The sequence below is a fragment of the Physeter macrocephalus genome, chromosome 18 (assembly GCF_002837175.3).
Source record: "Physeter macrocephalus isolate SW-GA chromosome 18, ASM283717v5, whole genome shotgun sequence".
Classification (NCBI taxonomy): domain Eukaryota; kingdom Metazoa; phylum Chordata; class Mammalia; order Artiodactyla; family Physeteridae; genus Physeter; species Physeter macrocephalus.
Genome location: NC_041231.1, coordinates 30417733 through 30440475, shown reverse-complemented (window position 1 = coordinate 30440475; position 22743 = coordinate 30417733). Strand labels below are relative to the sequence as shown.

The 22743-nt window shown below is 40.7% G+C and overlaps 1 long non-coding RNA gene across 1 annotated transcript in view; it reads left to right on the top strand.

The window, feature by feature from the left end:
* Window positions 1-22743, top strand: part of LOC114484315 (uncharacterized) — a 29665-nt gene that overhangs the window by 379 nt on the left and 6543 nt on the right. The window lies entirely within an intron of this gene.

The following is a 22743-nucleotide window of genomic DNA, read 5'->3' as shown; positions in this document are numbered from 1 at the left end:
CGAGCGAAAAAGGCCCCGGGTTCCAGGTGGTGCGGTTCCGGCCCCGGCAGCCGCCCCCTTCCCCTCGGGACTCGGGCGGGTGCTGGGAAAGGGGGCCCGAGACATTTAGCGATCTGCGGGCGGAGTTCGCGCAGCGACTGGGAGCCGGCTGCCGGCCGTCCTCCCTGAGCGCCGGAATCCCCGTCGGTGACCGGGATGAGGTGCTCTTATTTATTTTTCTCTGTGATTTTCAAAAACTGCCCCCATCTTAAGGGGAAGTCGAAAGTGAAGGGAGAGGGAGGTGCTCGATGAGAAACGATGCCTAGTGTGTAGAGTTACACATTTCTGGAGCACACTGCCGGTGATACTGGTATCTTTTCCCAAAAGTCACTTTGATTCAACTTCGATGGGTTTCTCGCAAATGGCAACATTTCGATGGTGATGGGCGAGAGGAAACGAGCAGCAGCAGTCCGGCTGATTTGATCTCCAGTGGGATCGATTCAGTGAGCCGCAAGAAGCGGGTCTGAGTTTTCAACCCAGGTTTGATAGTCTATTGAGTTACTTTCCAGTATTTCTGCCCCCCAGGTACCTCGCTTCTTCATATTAGGGATGAAACATTTATCGAGGATGGATTTGGTTGTTTCAGTTTCCTTAAGCAAATTGGGTTCATTCTCCCGGTTTTCTCTTGGTTGTAGAGGAAGAGCTGTATATGCAAATGTATGACAGTGAAGTGTGTATCACCTCTAGCAAGAATTCAGTATGCATGGAATTTTATTGGTATATATGAAGTCTAAACTTCAGTAATGCTCTTCAACAGTTCTCTAAAGAGTTAGCACCTTTGACTTTTAGCACAAAGGCAAAAAAAAAAATTTACCTTGAGTGAATATTTTGAGGTATAACTTGCCCTCCCCCACCGTGGGAAATCTCTCCTGGTTTTGAGAAAATAATTGGCCTAAATGCTGGCTGTGCGTGGGTTTGGGATCCTGTTCATTTTCTTGGTTTAGAGGCAGAGAAGACACTCTAACCAAAAGATGAATTACTTTAAATATTAAGTACCCCATATTGTAAGTTGAAGTGTCAGTTGACTGTCTATCCCAAGTGGCATTTTGGAGGGGATCATTGTTTTTTAAAAGGTAATAGTCAAAAAAAAAAAAGTAATAGTCAAGTGGTGAAAGAGTGTTCTTTTTAAGTTACTTGTTACTTGGCTGTATCATCATAATACTGATTTGTAAACAGTATCTAGTGACTTAATCTTTTTTTAAAAATTAATTATTTTATTATTTATTCATTTTGGGGGGGCTGCGTTGGGTCTTCATTGCTGCGTGTGGGTTTTCCCTAGTTGCGGCGAGTGGGGGGCCACTCTTTCTTGCGGTGCGCAGGCCTCTCATTGCCGCGGCCTCTCCAGTTGCTGAGCATGGGCTCTAGGTGCACGGGCTTCAGTAGTTGCAGCACGCAGGCTCAGCAGCCGTGGCTCGCGGGCTCCAGAGCGCAGGCTCAGCAGCTGTGGCACACAGGCTCAGTTGCTCCGCGGCATGTGGGATCCTCCCAGACCAGGGCTCGAACCCGTGTCCCCTGCATTGGCAGGTGGACTCCTAACCACTGCGCCACCAGGGAAGTCCCCTAAAATAATCTTTAATGTTGTTGATGGGAAAGTATCCCTGCTCCCTGTAACTTAAATTTTCATGAGGCAGGCTATCCGTCTTTCGTAGATGGAGTCCTGGGGAAACACTTATAAGTTCATTTTGTATTTTGTTGGGCAGTGCCAGGAATTTTCTGAAGTAATAAGACCAAGAGAGACTGGAAAGACTTTAAAGTTTGAGGTATACCTGAAAATAAACATTTCTGAATATTCTTGACTCAAGTGGTGGGAAACACAGCAAAATTTGAGCCTTTCTGAACTTGAAAAAATCTGCTTTGTCAGCCACATAACTGGCAATTGCATTGACACAGATCTTTTGTGTTGAACATTTAAGCACTCTTTTAATTGACTTTTCTCCATCTCCTATATAGTGAGAGAACATCTTTTAATAAATCTTACAAGTGGTTTTCTTTTCTACAGTTTATTATATATTCACATGTTCATGAATGTTACAGTAGAAGAGACTCAAGCTCTATGCCATACTAACATTTCTTAGGGAAATCTCTGTGAGCAGAAAGAAGTAGCAGATTTTAAACTATAAGAAAACTGATTTGGACTTTGAACATGTATGACTTTAAGTTTGGTGATTTACTCAAGTCATTAGGTTTGTTCTTTGAGAGTATGAGAGTCTAGTTAAGGAAGTTTCTTTGAGTATTTAATTTTAGCCTCTGAAACTATAAAAGATGATGATAGAGCTAGCTCTGTGGTCTTTACCCTGGTCCTGTAAAACAGGATTTTTTTTTTTTTTTTTTTTTTTTTTTGCGGAACGCGGGCCTCACTGTTGTGGCCTCTCCCGTTGCGGAGCACAGGCTCCGGACGCGCAGGCTCAGCGGCCATGGCTCACGGGCCCAGCCGCTCCGCGGCATGTGGGATCTTCCCGGACCGGCGCACGAACCCGTGTCCCCTGCATTCGGCAGGCGGACTCTCAACCACTGCGCCACCAGGGAAGGCCAAAACAGGCATTTTGTTATATGCTTTTAGAGCTAGGATTATTTTGGGGGGGGTCTGTGGACATCCAGGAGTCATGAGTGGGCTTCAAGAGATTCCTGCACCCCCTATAGTTGTGACCTAATCTTTTTTGTGTATGTGTATTTTTCTGGGGAGGGGGTCTATAGTTTTATAGGAGAGGTCCTGGGCCCCCCTAATGAGAGAGATATGTTTTTATTAAATAAAATGGGAGTTAGAACAATTCTTAAGAGAAAAAAAATAAGAAAAAGTAGATCTTTGTGCTCAGTACTTGCCCTTTAAAGTTGTCTTAACCTAGTCATGTGGTTAAGGGTGCAAAAGCACTGCCATTTTGTTCCCACAGCAAACTGTTGTCTGTCAGTTGATAAGCCATGCATGCACATAAAGGGCTTGACATGCTAGCCCTAGGTGCATTGTGGCTGTTTCTCAATTATACTTAAAAATTTAGACCAAATACATTGATGTTCGATAAGCAGAGGCTTGAGCTTGACAACCAGTTCTTGGAGTGAATGGTTCATTCAGTTCCACTCTCTACTGCTCTCCAGCAAAGATTCTGGAAGAAGTGAATTGTATTTTCCTTTCTTTTTTTAAAAATTTATTTATTGTATTTATTTATTTTTGGCTGCGTTGGGTCTTTGTTGCTGCATACAGCCTTTCTCTAGTTGCGGCGAGCAGGGGCTACTCTTCGTTGTGGTGCGCGGGCTTCATTGCGGTGGCTTCTCTTGTTACGGAGCACGGGCTGTAGGCGCGCGGGCTTCAGTAGTTGTGGCTTGTGGGCTCTAGAGCGCCGCAGGCTCAGCAGTTGTGGCGCACGGACTTAGTTGCTCCGCGGCATGTGAGATCTTCCCGGACCAGGGCTCAAACCCGTGTCCCCTGCATTGGCAGGTGGATTCTTAACTACTGCGCCACCAGGGAAGCCCCTGTATTTATTTTCCTTTCTTTAAACACTGAAGGAAGAGAGGATATTATGAGTGAAGAGAGAGATGAATAAAATGGTCATGGCCATAAAAATAAACTTGCTTCTGCTATTCCTGTGGTCTTCCCCTTTCCCTCTCATTTATTCCTGGTGAGCATTCTTGGCCTTTGCTTTCAAGTTGGAGAGTGGTTAGGAACACAGGCTTTAGACTCGAACCTGGATTTGATTCCCATTTCCTGAGCCAGCCAGCTAGCCAGCCAGCCAGCCCCTCAGAGTATAGAAAAGATGGCCATTAAATGAGATAAGAAAAGCAAAAGGCTTTGCTCAGTCATAGGCCCCTAGTAAATGCTCAAAGGTGGTAGCCCTTTTGAGGATGGTTTTATTCTCATCTGTAGAAGGAGATAGCTCATACGTTCTTTCAAAGAGAAAACCTTTAATCATACTCATTCCCACATAAACCTTCTGGGACCATCCTGCTTTCAATTCAGAAAAGCCTTTCACATCTTTCTGGTTATCATGGGTAGGTACCCCAGCATCTATAGGTCCTATTAGACCTGTCTACTGTTCTTAACAATGGGGTTGCATTCTCTGTTAGGCTGGCAGGCTATGTCTAAATCCTGGGTATGTCAGAGCCAAACTAATAAGCATGCACCAAGGTAGTGGTGCAAAAACGACTTGATTTTATGGCCTAGAACAGAGATCAGCAAACTTTATGTAAAGGATGAGGTAGTAAATGTTTTCAACTTTGCTGGCCACCCAGGTCCCCGTCACACCTTCCAACTCTGTCAGTGCATGGAAAAAGCAGCCATAGACAAAAGTGAGTTGGCATGGCTGCATTCCAGTGAAACTTTGTGGACACTGATGCTTGAATTTCATGCAGTTTTTATATGCCATGAAATAGTAAAAAAATTTTTTCAACCATTTAAAAATGTTGTGTACAGGCAGCAGCTCATGGTGTGTACAGGCTGAGGCTGGATTTGACCCATGCATGGGCCATAGTTTGCTGACCCCCTTGCCAAGAAGACCCAGAAGTCCTATAGGTTTATGAAGTCACCAAGCAGCACTCCCCGCAGCCATTTGCCGACTCAAGTATTCAGTGCTTTTGGTATGCAGACTTTATCTAATGCCCCCATCGTCCCCATTAGCATGAGACTCCAGTACAGTTAGTTGTTAGTAGTTTTGGTGTGTGGCCTTCCCTTCTTAGCACACGCATTGTACTCACCAGTAAATTATTTATTGCTAAAAATGTTCTCACTTTGCCCAGTTTTCTGTAGAGCTTGATGAGTGAGCCCTCTCCTGTGTGATGGTTTTGAAGGGAATCAGTGCCTTTGGAGCTGTCTTACGCCTCAAGTTCCTGTTACCCTCCCTGTGCCCTGGAAGGGAAGTAATTGATACTAGGCCTCAAGCTGCTAAGGAGCCGCTCTTACCTGTATGCAGCCTCCTCCACCCCCCTCTGCATGATGTTTGCTCAAATAAAGCACACAAAGATTCCTCTTGTGTTCTAACCCCTGGAGATTAGCTCCAGGATTGGTGTGTACAGAGCATGTAGATGTATATGTCTGTGTGTAATTTCATCCGGCCGTCACTGAAGCTCTGAGAGTCGCTTCTTCTAGTTTTCACCTTTTCTCTCTCTCTTGACCCTTTTCTCTTGGCCATTGTATAGGACGCAGATTTGGTGACCTAGTGGTTGCTATAATTGATTATTTTTTACTTCTCTTCCTGCCTTTTAGAATTCTCTAATTGCTTGTTTTGCAGCAAATATGTTCTTTTTGGAGTTTAACTTTTCAAAGCCACATTATGCTGGAAATAAAACCCACTAATTGGGTATTTTAGAATTTTCCTCCTCCAAATATAAACCTAATGCAATATCAGAGGCCTCAATTGATATTTTAGATACTTCGTGATAAATTGCAGTTTTAAAGTTCTTGGCCATTTAATGTAAATGTTAGAAATGTAAAGTATGTTATTACGCTTAACATTTAAGGGTTTCCTTTTTTTTTTTTTTTTTGCGGTACGCGGGCCTCTCACTGCTGTTGTGGCCTCTCGCGCCGCATCCCCTGCATCGGCAGGCGGACTCTCAACCACTGCGCCACCAGGGAAGCCCAAGGGTTTCCTTCTTTTGAAAAAGGTAAATTTGGTACATATTTTCTGGATGACAGTTGGGGCAGTATGAATCCAACAAAGTCATGAAATAAAATGGGAAGCCAACGTCTAGGAATTTATCTTAAAGAACCAGTCAGTCAAGGGTGCATAGATGTGTGTGCCAGACTCCTCACTGCCCTGGCTTTTGTAATAGCAAAACACAGAAAGTAATCTGAATGCCTATTAATAAAGGGTTGATTAAGTCAATTAGAGCCTATCCATACAGTGAAATAAAATACTGTGCAATCTTTAAACAGAATGATGCAGGTTGATATTTATTGACATGGGAGTGATGTTTAGGAAAACAGAGGATAGCATGAGAATATGTTTAATGTGTGATTTTTAAGGTGGATGAAAGCCCTGTGTATAGAAACCTAAAAGAAATTATCTGGAAGGATGTACACCAAATACTAATAGGAGCTTGTTACCTCTAGGTAATAATATTGTGGATGATTTTTTCTCTTTGTTTGTTTGTTTGTTTGTTTTAGGTAGCATGTGCTGCTTTTATAATGAGGAAAAAATGATAAAGTTATTAAAGAATAAGCATACTAATGGAAAGCATCTCCTGTATGTGGCTAAATGAGGCCTCATCCCCCGAGATGACCAATTTCTCTCATGGTCTGTGTTGTATTGAATGAGAGGTGAAATATCTTTCTCATATGCCGTTAAAAATGTTTTCTATATTACTAATAAGCAAGAATATTTTCCATACTCTTCCAACAGGAAAGAAAAAATTCCATACAGGACTAAATAAATATCAGTTTTTAGAAGAAACTCACTGAAAACACAGACACGTAGGCATTTATAAAGAGAGTATGTTGTGCCTCATTTCTTGTTGTGAAGGATTCTTTTCCCCCTGTTGAAATTCTTATAAAACTGTAAGGAGTTCATATGTGTGGAGGGAGTATAGGCCAGTGGTTAAAAGCATGAGCTCCAACACTTTCTGTGTTGCTCTTGTCCAGTTAGAACTCAGTCTCCTCATCTGTAAAACGTGGGTAATACCATGCTAAGCTGTTGTGAAGATTAAATGTTAAGTGCTTAGCAGAGTGCCAGATACTTAGCAGTAACTAAGGAGGAAGAAGTGGTGGGAAGGGTGAGGGCATAATAATAACAGTAATGATAGTGATAATAGTGCTGATAATGATAATATTAGCTACTAATATTTCCCCCCTTCTAGATATAGGTTTGCATGAGGGCAGAGCCTTGTTTGCTGCATTCATCAGCCTAAACCCTCTAACCAGACCAGTTACCTTGACCAAGACAGGTGTGTGGTCTAGTTTCACCCAGTCATGCTCCCTTTACCCTGGTATCACTATCAAAAAAAGAAGAAAAAAAAAAAAAGGAGTGCTCAGGGGCTCACAGGCATAGAGTTGGTGCTCCGTAAATAGTTGTGGAATGGATGGTAACCTAAAGCAAGCATTTTCTCTAGATAGTATGTGGTGGACTTTTAAAAGAGGGTTTTGATCATTTTTCAAGTTTATATGGAAGGCGGTTCCAGGCAGAGAAACTGTTAAAGGGAGAATCTGTTTTGAGTTCTCTAGTTTTTAAACTAAGTTTTTAGACGTAGCAATTTTGCTTCATTTTTCTTCTCTTAGCCAGTTACCTTCAATTCCAGCTCAACCCAGTTTGTACCTGCATCCTTGTGGTATAGCTATGATAATTGGAGAAAATTTTCGCTTTATTTTCACCTAAGTTAGTTGGGCTTTGGAGTATGTTCTACATCCTGCCTAAACCTCTGTGTTCTGACTGAGGTACATTTCATTGTTTCTGTGGAATTAGAAGCATTGACCTGGCTGTAAAGAATGAGAAGTGTAACCCCATCTGCCTGTGACAGTTATTTGGAAACACTAAAGTGTTGAGTTCCTTCCTAGGAAACTTTAGGAAATGCATGGAATAAAATAATGTAGACATATTACTATAATTCATGAAGCACATCTATCAGTTATCTATTGCTGAGTAATAATAACCTGCTCCAAAACTTTGTGGCTTAAAACAGTGATCATTTTTTGCTTACAGTTAGGGCAGGGCAGTTCTTCCACAGGTCTTGCCTGGCCTGAGATCAAGTCCTAAAAGTTAAGGAAAGTTAATCTCTGTACCAGTGCTTCTTAAACCCCTTGCTAAAGACACTTGCATGGGGTAGGGAGAGAGAGTGAGAAGTGGGAGGAAGCAGATCTTTAACAATCTCAAAAGAACAATCCATTATCTTAAAATTCGACATGAATTTTGTGTTCTACTCTGTGATGCATGCCTTTGTTTTACCATAAAATTAAGTCTAAATTACGTGCCAATCAAATTAAATTTTATCTCCCAAATCTCTGAGAAAATTACGTCTTCTAGACTCAAAATAGTGGCTAATCAGCTAAAGGTCTTCGGTTGTAAGCAACAGAAACTAAATCTGGCCACTTTAAGTGAAAAAGGAGGTTGCTGGAAGGATGTGGTATAGCTCTCAGCATTGACAATAGAGCTGAAGAACCAGGCCTCGGAATGGATCAGATCCAGAGCAGCTTCAGAGATCCACGTGGCGGGACTTGGTGGAGAGTGTCCTTGGGGTGCCGGACTTCATAACTTCTCCAGTTGTTTTTAACCCCTCTCTCTACTGAGTGTGTCCTTCTCAGGCTCAGACTGTGTGCTGGCAGGTGCCTTGGTTCCTGCCTCACCAAGAAAGTACCTGTTGGGGGGCAATTATCATTCCTCAGCAGCGGGTAATGGACGCAGGGCTGGTAAAACCACGGACGTCCACGGTCTAAACATTTGTGGGCCTCTGTGTGTGCGTTACTTTGTGCGTTATCTATCACATTTAATACTTGCAACACTTCTCTCCCTCCCAATCCTACATGCCTCTTTTTTTTTTTTTCTATTTTTTTTCTACATGCTTCTTAAACCCCAGTTTGAGACAGGATCTTGTGGTTCCACACCACCTATTTCCATTTCAGCTAATCTTACCACTGTAGGTGCAGTAACATATTTATCCATTTCCTATGTGGTAATCTTTTATAAAACATTATGCATTTCCCTGATATTTTAGAAGAAAAGCACGTGGACTGTAATTTAACCATTTTTTGGTAACAGAGTCCCTGTGAAGAACATTTTTACCCAGTGCATAGTGATCCCTTCAGGACACAGTGAGATAAATACCATTATTGGCCTCTGCACTAAATGTCCCAAACTGTCCTGCATTTGTTTCTCTCTCTTCTTGAAATGTCTAGCTGCTTTCATTGTATTCTTGCTAATACCTTAAAATAAACATTTTAGACCTTCCAGCATATAAGCTGAAGGGACAACCTATGTTTATATAGCCTTTAGAGTATAAGTTAAACCATGCTTCAATCAGTAAAATGTGCAAATACAATGTGATTTTATTCAGAGCATTTTCACATATTTTCCTGTTTTATACTTTCATCTTTTGAAGTCAGAGAAGAGCATATTTTCCCCTATTTTTTAGCTGAGAATATTGTTTAGAAAAGGTAAGCAGTTACCCTTGCAGCGTATGACTGTTGGCAGGAGAACCCCTGGGTACTTTGACTACCCATGCCTTTGCTGAGGGCAGTTCTAGAATGGTGGTTTACCAATTGCAGAAGCCCCTTATCCGGTTACTCAAGGTCCCAGGCTGAATTAGAGATGGGTGAACCTACGATTAACCTCTTACTGTGGGCACATTGGTGTGTAATGGAGGTATCTAATGGTTTCCTTGGTCATTTGCAGCCACTTTTGTTTACTCTTGCTTTGGAGTCCCAGCATCTTTTTATTTCCCCACAGATAACCAGTGGAAAGAAGCCGCCGATTTACCCCACCTCTTCTTCCCATGATTAGCTGGTTTTGAAGTCCCTCCTGGAGCCCTTTAGTCTGGCCTTTTTTACTTCCCCAGGATGTAATTACCACCTTTGGTGTAGTCACTTGTCCTTCCAGCCCCTGGACTCTTCTTTTAAATGGTCTGCCCTGTTTTCTGCTCTTCAGGTCCATCACTACAAGAGATTTTGAGAGGAGCACTTGACGCTTTTGTTTAATTAAGTCTCCAGACAGTGTTCTGTTAACAACAGGGTTGTATGTTAGGCCTTTTCCGCCTCGGTTTTAAAGTTTCATTGTCGTCTGAACCATCAACATGATCATAATGGCAATATGGTGGTTCTTGTTTGGCCATAGAGACGTCGCAAGACTTTTCTGTAGCTTTAGAACCTCGTTTTAGCATTTAACACTAGTTTTAAAATTATCTCTCTTTTTCTAATTTGTTTCAGGCACTGATTTCTACAGCTTTTAAACATGTTCTGTTAACAACACTAGTCAAAAATCTAATTTTCTCATAGTCTCTTGCGTTTCTGATTTGTATTATGGTCTCATTTTTGCAGGCATTTTGAACCTTTAGGATCCTTGAACTTAATCGTGAAGAGTGCTAACAAAGTTCTGCATTGAAAAATGCATACTTTTCATTGCTTTGGATTTTATTCACTTTTTTTTCTTAAGTTTTAAAGTACTGAACACAAAAGGAGATTAAATATCTCCTGTTAGCTGCTCTTAAGAGGAGATATTTAAGACTCTAGTCTCTGCTCCCTCCACTCCTCACCCTGTGGATTATTATTGTTCTGGTAGTTATAACTGTAAATCGACGTTGGAAAAGAGACCATTTGCCATTACATTAGGACAGTTTAAATGGAATCACTTGTTCAAACTTACTAGCTTCCTGAAGCTAGTAAAGATGTTTATGGTTTCTAAGATTCCTTGTTAATTTATTTCAACACAAGACAGTGAATAATACATGTTTGGCTATTATAGATTATGAGAAAGGTAGCGCCTAGAAAACTAGTACATATTCCAGCTTTCTGTTTAGAACTATAAATGGCACTGAATTGAAAAATCAGTTGTTATAGTAAACAGCAGTGATGATGTCGTAGTAGGCAGGTTTCTGAGTGTGTCTGTTGCTTTAGCTGACTGCCAGCAACGATTAGCTTTCTTTTCCAGAGAGCTGGTGTCAAGTGTTAATCAGCTATAGACTGGAAAGTTTTTACTGGCTAACATTTGTGGTGCAAGAAACACCAGTCTGTTTTTTATCTGTAGTCTCTTAGCCATATCATTGCATATGATATCATGCATATGATATTGCGTGGTATTCTTACAAAAAGAAACAGTTCCATTTTTCGTCTGTATTAGGAGTGCTTCAGAGTATGAAAATAGTGAATTTTGACCTTGAAGAGTCTAAATTATCTCAGTGAAGGTTGTGCTGTGTCCCAGAAAAAATTTACACATTAAACCCAGTTTATCCTTCTTGTTTTTTACATTTAGAATAGTTTCTTAATTTGAAAACATAGTTCATAAAAAGTAGTATTGAAAGTCTTAAAATACACAAAAGCTAAGAAATGTCACTTGGATTTTGAGTTTCAAGAATTGCATAAACTTGGTTCTTACAGAAAGCTGAAATTCCAGAATGCTTATAGGGTTTTTGTTTAATAATTTTTCCCTGATTTGTATAAGTCAGAGGTGTTCGTAGAAAATTTGGAAAATTTCACAAATACACAGAAGGAAATAAAAGTTGCTCATACTTCTACTACCTAGAGATACCACTATTAACATTTCATGTATGTCCACCTAGCTGCTTATAGTTTGCCAATAAAATATCCTTTGAAATGAACATGTAAGGGTAACAAGTGTTAGAAATGGATGTACTACAGTGAGAACCAAGTTTTGTTAACCCCACTGCTTCTCAGTGTTTCCTTCAGGCTGAAGGGGCGAGGCCTCCCCCCTGGGGTGGGACGTGAGAGCTATCTCGCTCTTTGGCCAGCTTTCGCTGAAGTGTAGCAGAGCATCTTTTCTGCAGACTAGTGTATCTGCCTGTCTTTATCTTAGCAACTCTTGCTGTCAGCTCTGAATGCCTGCTGGTTGCAGAGGGAGACATTTGGAGTCTTTGTTGGAGTGGCTTGTTGACATAAGCCCCATGGATTCTTATCAACCTCCTAGAAGGATTCTTTCAATCAGCTCTGGATTGATCAAAAGAATGCCCGAATATTCAGAAATATAGTAACCTCCAGGGTAGTCGTGCCAAGTGAAAGCAAGGTGGAGTGTTTAGAGACTCCCAGGTGTTTTCAATTAACATCTAACCTCAAATCCAGTCGCCTTGGTAAAAAAATCCCGAAGGAGCTCAGAGCAGATTATGGTATAAGCATATGCCAGTCCTTGCCATTGGAAAAGTGCTAATCTGGTCAGCTCTGTTAAAGAGACAAGCGAGGCTGAGCAAAGCAGAATTTCTCATCCTGTTCATCTTTTGCCTAGTGCAGACTTACCCTGTGAAAGAGAGAAAGAAGGAAAGGTCACAGGCAGGTGGCTAGTAATACAAGATGGTTGGCTTTCTTTCTGTGTGCTTTGGCTAGTGGTAAGCAGATCCTCAGGTCTGAGAAAATAGCAAAGTGAAGTGACACACAGGACAACTTCCCCAGGCAGTGATACAACTTCTGGGTATTCAGTGTGAAAATACAGTGCCGACTTTGATTCCAAAGCCCTCAGGGAGAGGAAACCCAGGGAGAAATAGGAGGAGGTGGCATCTCTTTGTAAACATTTTATTTTTCACGTGTAGCAGACTCCTGCCTAGAGAATTGTTAAGTGTCAGCCCCTCCATTCTGCCAGCTGTTTTTCAAGAGCACCCTCTCATGTTCTCTTGAACTGACCAGTTTAAAAGGTGTCACTTCTGCCTGAGAAACCTAAGAGCTTACATGCAGTGCTTGGTGTGAAGGAATTGCTCTGGAAAATGAATAAACTTTGTGATAACTGCTCACATGCAAAGGAGGGAGACTGCTGGTTTTACAAGTCTATGGTTTGAATTCTTAGTTCTGGCTGGAAACAGAGTCCAACTCTGATGGTTCAGGACTTTAATGAAGGGGTTATTTTCAGAGAGAGGGCAGAGTTAAGGGTGACATGGGGTTCCTGTCACCCAGAAACTAACAGCAATGGGAAGCTGTTACCACTGCTAGGTCCAAAGGAGCAAAGAGAAGAAATAGCATTCATTCCTGGAGTCCAAAGAGAGAGCTAGAGCCAAAGAGGAGGGGCTGTCTGACAGGCGCAATAGCCCTGGAGGGATTCAGCCACTGCCAGAAAATGCAGCCCAGACCGGGGAGAGAATAAAGAAGCAATACTCCCCTCCCCCACTTTCTTTCCTCCCTCTTTGATCTCCTTCCAGTGCCTTCAATTGGCCAAACCCACCTGGAAGCCTGATTGCATGAACCTAGTGATGCTACCCATAGAGGTCAGCCTCTGGGGCACAGAGCAGGGCCAGAATGGCGGAAAATTGGTCTGTGGGTGGAAAAAGGATCAAACAGAAAATTACTAGCACACCCTAGTAGCATATTCATAATCCCAGTTTCATCATTTTATCTTATCATCCTCATCTCCTGAAATCCCAAAATAAACCCTCAGGTATATGAGCTATTGGTTATGACTCAGTTCTGTCTTTTAATATAAGTAGCCTAAACAGTTACCCTACCCTTATCAGAGTTGTTAAATATTCAAAGAGAGAATCTGAACAATTCTCAGAAGAATTGGAAAATCACTGAAAGACCTTCTGTTGGGGCATTTTGTTGTTGGTTAAAATTAAACTAAGATTAGAAAAAAATGCATGCGAACTGTACAAGTGATTTATCCTAAAATATAAAAATTGTAATTTCAATCACACATTGGTGAGATGGGTTTTTGTTGTTAAAATTAAGCTGCAAAAGGAAAGCAGAACTTTTTTTTTTTTAATCCTTGCCAATTATCCCTTCAGATCTATTTCACTAAGGTAGGGTGAAGATTCTTACTCAGGCAATCTAGAAATAGAAGAAGAGAGTTTTAGCTGTTAAAAGAGGATATGTTTCAATCCATAACTATTGAGCATTTGGCTTTGAGAGATAGAAAAATAAATAAGATATTTACTCTGCTTTCCAGAAACTTATGACCAAACAGTGAAAAGAGGTTCACACCCATTATAATAATCAGCAATAGGAACTTTAATAGAAGCATCAGCTGTGGACTTAGAAAGAGGGAGAAGTGGTTTGTCTTTCCCAAAGATTCTTTCATGTGGCTCACAAATATTTACCAAAAGTATACTTCCTGTGTCCTAGAAGTACAGACGATAAAAAGATACCAAATGGCCCTGACCTCAGGGAGCTGGGGTCAGAATAAGCATTTTACCACTGTTTCATCAAGGGCAGCCAATCATTTGGTGCCTTACCCTTGCCTCAGTGATGGATGACATCCAGAATCCTTACCATGTTCTACCGTGGCCCTCTGATCTGGCCCCACCTACCTCTCCAGCCTCCTCAGGTGCTCTGGCCTCTTAGTTCCTCGAATATGACATGCTTTCTCAGAGTCTCTTCTCTTGAGCTTCCCTTGCCTGGAGAGCCTGCTGTCACCCTCGAGGATCTCTGAACACCTCTTCTGTCTCCTGGACCCTCCTGGTCTCAGTTTAAATGCCACCTCTTCCTAGAAGCCTTCCCTGACCTTCCATACAAATTCCAGGGATCTTGTTACTTTCTGTCAAACCCATATGTATTCAGGTACCCTGTTTTTACTCCTTCAAGTACCTTTCCCCTTATTTGTGTAAAGTTTCGATGGCTGTCTTCCTTAGCAGAATATAAGCACCATGAGAGCAAGGTACCTGTCTGTCTGTTTCAGTTGTGTCCTTAAGTGCCAAGCATGGTGCTCAATAAAGAGTTGTAGAAGGAAGGAAAAAACTGGTTTCAAGCCCTGGCCCCTACCACTCACCAGCTCTGTGACCTTTGTTATTTCATCACTTGGAGACTCAATTTCTTATCTGTAGAATGGGGATAATGGTGATAATGGCACTTAGTATGTGCTAGGCACTGTGCTTTATTGGTCTTATCTCCTCCATTAATTCTCATCGGGAGAGGTGAACGGATTTGCTTGAGGTCACATAGTTTGTTAAGTAGAAAACAGGATTTAAATCCTGATCTAATTCCAAAAACTGATTGCTCTTCTCCAGGCCTGTGATTGTCCTGGGGGTAAATCCAGGAGGGGAGACGGTCCTTGATACAGGGTAGTATGGATGCCCAGGTTGGGAATGTTAACATGAATGAGGAAGCCAGCTGGAGATCTCTTAAACCAGTTTTAGGGAATCAGTGTGTGTGATTAACGTCATTTAGATGGAGAGATAATGACTTGAGCCCTGAAGAAGCTAGCTGGATCTAGAAGTGGCCTGTAGTGTGAATGCTCTGAGGCAATCACTGGGGCCAAAGAGTGAAGCGCCTTGAAAACTGAGCCAGGGAGTTGCTACTTTCTGTAAAATGCTGTAGGGAGACCTCAGTGGGTTTTATTTATTGCAAATATTTTGGAAGTAGGAAGTCTCAGTTTGGAGTCCCTTTGGGGGCAGAAGTGTCCAAAGCCCTCTCAGTTTGCATCTCTGTAGCAAAGGATACATTTTAGCTGATTCTTTCATTCCACTGTAGCACCCAGTGCAACAGTGTTTGAAAAGGAAGCACCAATGTGAGGTAAGGGACGGATGTTTATGTTCAGTTGTTTGATATAATTCTGTTATTGTTGGTTATGGTTTTTCTGTAAGAGTATGCCTAGCCCAGATGGGTGGCACCTGTGCACAAGTTACTTCACCTCTTTAGCCTCAGTTTCTCATTTGGAAATTAGGGACAATTAAAATATCTATTTCATAGGCCTGGCGTGCTGCATCCACACAGTGTCTGGCACAAAATAAGCTTTCAGGCATTGTTAGCTGTTATCATTGTTAATATTTCCTGTCCATTCTGGTCCGTGCCTCTTGAATGAATGGGCATCGTTTACTTATCAAAGACAGGTTGACTGGGGCATAGGAATTGACTTTTTTTTTTTAAAGATCATGATTTTAGGGTTTACAAAGATAGTGAAACTGGCAATGAAAAAAAGGCAATGGCACACCCTAGTTGGACAGTCCTAGTGTTTCCTAGATGTGATTATGATGAAACGTAAAGCGTGAACACAGGCTCATTCTTTTTTTTTTTTTTTTTTTTTTTTCTTTCCCCACAGGCTCATTCTTACAGAATCCATAGTGTGGGCCAGGGCTTTGCTTTCCATGCATTCTCCCTGAGAAGTAGGTTTGATTATATCTATTTTACAGATAGGAAGTTATGACCTTCTCTTAGATGTTATAAGACAACTCCAGAAGTAGACGCTAAACCATGTGCTTCTCCAAACCGTTTTGTGCCTTCAGCATTGTCAAGGCCTGACTTATCTTCCAACAACTTCAACAACTCTGCAGGGAGGGAAAAATGGGAACAGAGCTAATTTCTTTTGAATCTATAGGATTAATTGGAAGCGCTAGGCATAGTGTGCTGTCTAGTGCACAGAAGAGGCTCAAGAAATGTTTACTGAATATAAATCTTAATCAGATTGAGTGAGAAAAAGATGACAGAAAATCAGTATTAGGTTGGCTAATAGGCTGGCTCCAGCCTATTTTCTATTAAAAAAAAAAAGGCGGAGGGGGGGTGGTGGTGGTGGTGAGGTCACTAACTATTTTATTAGCATAGTCTGTTTACACAGACTAATGGCTGGAGTCTGAGGTGAAGAATTTTCCTGTGTGTGTTGCATGTGATTAACTCCATTCTGTGCCGTTCAGTTATCTATGGAAATCTGTTTGTTTCCCATTAGGTAACCCCTGATGCCCAGGAAGCTCCTGGCTTTGTCCCTGTGTTGGGCTGATTAGTTTAGTCTCAGTGAAGATAAACTGTGTGTAACCTTAAAATATTCAGACCATAAATAGGAAGGTGTAGCTGCTGTCATTGGTCATCATCAATGTATTTCATAGATAGATCTGACTGATATATCTGTTTTCATTTAACTCAGGTAATTAAAAGCTGACATAAAGGAAGTACCATATAATGGTAATGGGCGGGAGGGAGAGAAAAGAGGAGACCTTGCATTAAAAGAAAAAAAAAAAAAGTTCATTCTGTTTCTCCACCGCCCCCCCGCCCCAGAACTTTCTTTGCAATAAGGCATTTATTGTCATATCAAACCTGAAAGTTTGGCCAGTCAGATGGTAGTTTGATTACTAAGCATCCTCTTCATGATTTAGCATGTTATGCCACAAAGTGAAAATACTTAATGGGATAATTGTGTTGATTTACTCTGCAAGTAGTTCATACAGAAATTTAAAAGTGTCAAACATTAAAAGACTTTTTGATAAGCCCCATTCCCAGGTCTTGGTTTCTAATACCATTTCCAATAAAAGGAACGACACATGACTTAAGGCTATGGCTAGGGCAGGGAATAAGCAAGATGAGCCTGGAGGGTATTCTAATGCCAGAAAGCAAGAAAGTGATGAAACAAAACACACATACACAACACACAATGAATGATGAGGTATGTCAAAGGGACACAGGAGCCTGAAAGAGCTCCCAGTGGTCACAGCTGGGATGATTCAACTAAATAATATAGTTTTAAATTATAACCCACGATATAAAATAAATATAAATAAAATATATAATGTACCTATAATAAATACTAATAAAATATATATAACTAATATGTAATATATATATAGCAAAATAATAATGTAAAGCACGTACCCCTGAGTCCATACTGATAACAAATAAATGATTGAATAAGTAAAGCAAATTAGAGAGAATAGATAAATTTTCTGTGTGGAAGAATTCCAAACGATTTTTGTCGATAATCCCCTGAAAGGAAGTGTAACATAACTGCCCATCTCTTAAATGTGGGCCTTGCCCAATGACTTCCTTCCCCAGAGTACAGTATGGAAAGAGGAGGGAGAACCTTTACAGGGGCGAAACCTGACAGACACTACCTCAGCCAGTTGATCAAGTTAACAACAACAGTGACAAGTGTACACTTGACATGACATAACAAGGGTGGCACTTGAGCTCTGAGGTCTTCCTCCCCCAATCCAAGAATCTCATTATAATCCTGAGAAAAACATTGGACAAACAATTCAACACTTTCTACAAAATACCTCACCAGTACTCCTCAAAACTTGTCAAGGTTATCAAAAAAGGAAAGTCTGAGAAACTGTCACGTTCTAGAGGAGGAGAAGGGAGACATGACAACTAAATGTAATGTGATATGGATGGGATCCTGGAGTGGAAAAAGGACATTAGGCAAGAACTAAGGAAATCTGAATATGGACTTTAGTTAATAGTAATGTGTCAGTATTGGTTCATTAGTTATGACAAATATGGCACACTAAGAGGTGAACAATAGGGGAAACGGGGTGGGGTGTATAGGGACTCTGTTTAATCTTTACAACTGCTCTGTAAACTTAAAATCATTCTAAAATTAAAAGTTTAGTTTTAAAAAAAGACTGTGGCAAAGATTAATCTATAGTTCAAGTTTAATTTTCTTTATGCTGGGAGCCTGAAGTAAATAAAACAGCCCATGGTGTTCTAGGCTGATTATGGTGTAAAGTGGGGCAACTTCCTTGCTGTTGTCTTGTAAAGCCATGACAGTTTCTTTGCAGAATCAGAGAATGCAGTATTTCTAAATGTTCTCTTGTGGAATTTCCTACGGCATGACTTTCTTCCCCCTTTGCTTCTGCCCAGTAGCAGTCCCTTGAGTGGCATTTGCTGTCCTAGTTAATCAGAGGGTAGGAGAAATGAAAAACTCTCCTCTTCCCCCTCCTACGAAGTTTCAATGGGCACTGGAAATGTAGGTCAAATTGCATCACTGTAGAAAGGAGCGAACAGGAAGGTATTTATGAAGTGCTGCCAGCCTCTCTTTAGATTCCGAGTCATGATGAACCAGTGTTGAGCCAGCTTAAGTGTGAGATACAGGGAATCGGGGAGTCATGTTTTTGATGTAGTCCCAGAATGTTACATTTTAGTCAGTGATAAAAAGATCTCTGTCCAAAGCCCTAGTGAAAATAACTTACACTGGCTTTAATTTGCATCTCCCAGCTTCTGGAATTCTTTTTGTCTCATTTATTATTGGCACATTGCAGCAATTTATATTAATTTAGCCAGAGAGATGTTTGAATTGTAGAAATGATTGCCATGTGTACATAAGAAAATAAATCTCATATTTGATAATCACATAAGTCTAATAATGCATTTTGCAAATTGCATATAATCATATGCTCAATGGGATCTTGATATCACAAATAGGTTGTTATATTTAAAGTATACTATTTCATGGCTCTATTTTTTTAATGGCAGAATCTTACAGATTTTAAAATAAGTCTTTAAATACATGCTCTTATTTTTTACATATTGTATACTACCTGCCCTTTGTAAGACATCCAGATGTTGGCTGCCAAAGTGGTTCTTGTTACATAGTCCTGAACAGTATGCATCCTGACAGCAAAACCAGTTCTAAAACCTACTCCATTTTCACTCTCTCCTTGCCTCTATCAAGATAATTGGTAGTTCATTTGTATACAAAATGGAAAATCAGATGATAAAATATATTTGCATAGGCTTGGGTATTATTTATAATCTTATAGGATGAATAAATTATTCTGTGGAATATATTTATAATCCAACATTTAGCTGTTTCTTTAACTTTTAATTTTGAAATAATTCAAGATTCACAGGAAATTGTAACGATAGTACAGAGAGGTCCTGGTTGCTGTTCACCTAGTTTCTACCATTGATTACATCTTACCTAACTATAGCACAGTAGCAAAGCCAGGAAATTGACATTGGTATATAAGGTATGGGTATAGTTCTGTGTTAGTTTATCTCACCTGTCGATGCATGTAACCACTACAGTAATCAAGGTGCAGAACTATTCCATCACTGCAGAAATCTCTCCTGTGCTGCCTCTTCCGAGGCACAGTCATTCCTGTTACCCTCACAGTCTCTAACTCCTGGCAACCACTAATCTGTTCTCCAACTCCATAATTTTGTCGTTTTGGGAATGTTACATAAATGTGATCTTTTGAGATTGGCTTTTTTCACTGAGTATTTTTTAAAGAATTTTATTTTAAAAAGAATATTTATGTTAAACATGTTTAAGGAATATTTATTTTTAAAAGAAGTTATCATCCAGAGTTTGATTCACTAATTTTCAAACCTGTATTTTTCTAGCTTGGGTGTTGTATACTCTGTGTTGCTATATTTGAACAGCAGCAAAAGTCGTATGTCCCGACGTAATAGCTGATCATAGCATTAACCTTATTGCCTACTGTTAAGGATGATACGGAGAAGTTAAAGGGAAGATTACCCCAGGAGAAGCCAATTTCATCAACAAAGTAAATATTACAGTTGATTACTGAGCAGGAGTAAGAAGTCCAAATATATACTTTAATTGTACCAAATAAAGTAACTGACCCACATTCGTGTTCCATTTCATCCTGAAAGAACTCTTTAAAGAAGAGAGACTTTTTTGGAACAGGATATTTAAATGAACAACAATTGAAATATTTACATTAATTAGCTAATGTAAAGATCGTGTCACAGAATTGCTATATGAGGTTATTGTGAAATATCACCATAAGAAAGCCAGTATCTTCATCATGTTAATGAGATTCTTTGGAAATGGAGTCCTCTGTGTAAATGAAGGCTGGGAACAAACAGCCTCCAAAGGAACAAACCTTCCTCAGAATCTGGTGTGTTGTTTTTGAACGAAATATTAAAAATACTCCGTGAGCTGTAGGAGGGCGCCTTAGTGTTTGGCTACAAATAATGATACCATGCGGGCTTCCCTGGTGGCGCAGTGGTTGCGTGTCCGCCTGCCGATGCAGGGGAATCGGGTTCGCGCCCCGGTCTGGGAGGATCCCGCATGCCACGGAGCGGCTGGGCCCGTGAGCCATGGCCGCTGAGCCTGCGCGTCCGGAGCCTGTGCTCCGCAACGGGAGAGGCCACTAACAGAGGGAGGCCCGCATACCACAAAAAAAAAAAAAAAAAAAAAGATACCATGGCTCTAGGGAATCCCATGTGGCCAGACCTACAGAATTGTAATTGAGCAAATAGAAGGTGGGTCCCAAGGCACCATTCTGAGCTCACTGGTGGTGAAGGTGAAGGAGTGAGCCCTGCTCCTCGGCTTGCCCAGAGTTCCTGTTCCTGCACAGATTTTTACAAATGGGATACTCTTGTAACTGGTGTTTGATCTCCATTTGACTCTAGCTCCTGACATTTTAGACAGTCTTCCTCCCAGACAGGAAGATATTCTTTGTAATTAAAATCAGCCTCTGTTTACCGACAACATTTTTCTTTTTTTTCTTCAAGTAGTATTTGACCCTACTTAAAGTAGCAATTGTTATGGAGGAGAAGGGAAACAATCATTTATCGATCATTGAATGTATGCCAGCCACTGTACTGTGTATGTACATTTACACATGTAATTATAGTATTGAAAAATTGCATTAATGATACTCATTAAGTGATGGGTCTGAAATAAACAGCATACTAAGTAACTCTTCATAGCAAATAAGCCATTTTTCTTGGTCAGGTATACCTAAGAGGCCTGTGGTCCCAAACACTATCTAGCTATATCTATATAGATATATACACACACACACATTATATAGAGATAATATAAAGAATATATATCAATTAATTAACTTGTATGTTTATACAATGTGTGAAGTGATACAGAATTTAAAGATATAAGATCCACCCCTCCTTTATTTTTTTTATTTTTATTTATTTATTTATTTTTTTGCGGTACGCGGGCCTCTCACTGCTGTGGCCTCTCCCGCTGCGGAGCGCAGGCCCCGGACGCGCAGGCCCAGCGGCCATGGCCCACGGGCCCAGCCGCTCCGCGGCACGTGGGATCCTCCCGGACCGGGGCACGAACCCGCATCCCCTGCATCGGCAGGCGGACTCTCAACCACTGCGCCACCAGGGAAGACCCTACCCTTCCTTTTAGCAGCTTTCTATCCAGATGAGGAAAATAATTTATAGGTACAAGAAAAAGCAACTAACTACGGGAGTGAAAACTACTTAACCTATCAATGCAATATGTATAATAAGGCAATCCATAATTAATTAATAAGTAAATCTTTCAGATTATAAATGCTATACATATTCAGAGGAGGAAATGATTATTGATCTCTTACCCTTGATTTTTGTCACCGGTAACATGCAGATAATACCTACCTCATAATGAGAAATGAATAAAATAGGTATGTATTTCCTATTAGTACACTTTCAATCAGTTATAGCTGTGCCATTGATAATGAAAATTATGATGATATAGTAACAACAATAATATTGTATTAGTGTAGGTTGACTGCTGTCACTACCGAGAACCTTAGTAGCTTAACACAATACATGTTTACGTGTCACTCAAGTCACAGCTCAGTGTGGGTTGGCAAGGAGGCTCTTGCTTCACCCAGTCATTCAAGGGTGATATTTTGTGACTTTGCTCACCTCTAGGTGCTTGGAGCCTTCTCCATTTGACCAGTAGAGGGTATGAGAGATTGAGGATCAAGACAAGGAGGTTTGTCTGGGCTAAACCTAGAGGTGGCCCCAAACATTTCTGTTCGTGTTTTAGGACTCAGTCATATGGTTACACCTTACTAGAACAAATACTGGGAAATTTAGTCTAATTGTGTGCTCAGGAAGAGGAGAATGTGGATATAGGTGAGCATTAGCAGTCTATACAAATAATAATTAGAAAGGCTTAATAGAAGAGGAGGGATTTTTCCTGGATCTTTTAGAGAAGAAAGTGAGATTTGTAATAGGTTACTCAGCCTGCCTTTAGGTGGCATTATTTCAAGAGGAAGGATAGAAGAACTTAAAAAGCCTGCAAGCACTGTTAATAAAAATTACACTTTTGTCCCACTAACCACTGCCTTTACTGTAAGCCATTTGGTAATGACCTTGGGCATGCCATCTAACTACTATAGACCTCCATTTCCTCACTTACAAATATTCTTCATAGGGATGTGGTGAAGTTTAAACAAGACTGGGCATACAAAGTGCTTAGCACAGGGTCTGGCCCAGAGTAAACATTCAGTAAGAGTTATTATTACTGATAATGTTAATATGTATGGCCCCAGAGCTAAATACTTGCTAGCTGTTTATTTATTTGTCATCTTTCCTAAAGGACTACTTAGAGTAGCAAAGAATGACTTGACTGAGTATATTTATATGAATTTTAGAATTCCATTACCCCAGTTCAGTAATAGGAGATTAGTGTTCCCCGGCAGAATATTGGGGGAGAAACCCTCTCTGTCCCC